The following is a 1427-nucleotide window of genomic DNA, read 5'->3' on the forward strand; positions in this document are numbered from 1 at the left end:
CTCGACGGCACTTAACAACAACAACAAAAGTAATGATCATTTTTAATAGTCTTATATACATGGGAAGGTTGCAAATTGAATAAGGAAAACTAAAGAAAAGTCTTTTGATCTTCGGTGTTAATAAAGAATATTAAATATACCAAGAGCAAACAGATTTGTTTTTAAAAAGCAGAGCTGGAAAGCTCTTTAGAAAGGAGAATGGATGGGCACACTGGCTGCAGCAGAAGGTCTAATTATAGTAATGGATAAGAAGATCACACAAGTATGGTAAGGGTTTCAATCTGTGGAACATGGGCTTTGTTTGCATAGGAACCAACTTAAGAACACCTGACAACAAGCTGTTTTTCATTTAATTCCACCTTTCATAATTGCTCTCTCCCTTTTCACATGAATATTTCTTTTTTTTCCCCAAAAAAACCTCTATATTGTGATTTGAATGAACATTTACAGAACAAATTGCTTTCAATTCAACAACTCAAACACATTTTGTTTCATAACGTTGATTGCAGACCCCACTCTTTCCACTTCTTGTGTCTACCATATCCATTTGTCCCTTCGTATCCACTCCTGCCTTCTGATGTTGATCCCTGGGCAAACACTGCCAAAATGAATATTTATTTTTAATAATGTCGCCCTCTATTTCAGTTCACAACAAAATCCTGAGTACCTTAGTTGTGTACATCATTATACAGGATCTATATTGATTTCAAGTAAGGTAATAATCACAGTGTTTGTCTCTCAGATAATTTAGTATCAGTAAAGGGAAATGTGTCTAAAGGCAATTCTAAGTTCTGAGCAGTGAGGGATACTAGAGATGACGCAGTCCAGAGAATAGATATAATGATGTAAACCTAAATATTGGAAGGGAATTCATGGAGAAATCTCAACTTGAAAGTTACATTTTTTGGAGGTTGTAACACTTTGATAGTTGCTTTTAAAATTTTACCTCATGTCCATAATAATTATGATATAAAAGGCAAACAAATTAGCAAGTGCTGTATAGATTACTAAATTAAATTCAGAGTAATAAATTAAAAGCAGTTTTAGTAATAATAATAAAAATAGGTAATTGTTAATAAGAATAATTGTTACTATTGTTAAGTTCCATCAAGTCAATTTCGACCCATAGTGACCCTATAAAGGATTTCCAAGAAGCAGCTGGTGAACTTGAACCACTGACCTTGCAGTTCAAAGGACTTTGCAGTCTGTTGCATTTTAATTCCAAAACAACAGTAAGTATTGATACAGGTGAACAAACTGTGAAACAAAAAGACTAATTAACTTCATGAAGTATCAAATTGCTGAATGTTGTTGGAGCTAAAATTCAGTTACAGTACATCTGGGAAACACTGGTGTGGCGATGTGGGCTAATACGTCAGACTGCAAAGTCATTTGAACTGCAAGGTTGGTGGTTCAAGCTCACCAGC

This window comes from Chrysochloris asiatica, unplaced genomic scaffold, assembly GCF_000296735.1.
Source record: "Chrysochloris asiatica unplaced genomic scaffold, ChrAsi1.0 scaffold00535, whole genome shotgun sequence".
Taxonomy (NCBI): domain Eukaryota; kingdom Metazoa; phylum Chordata; class Mammalia; order Afrosoricida; family Chrysochloridae; genus Chrysochloris; species Chrysochloris asiatica.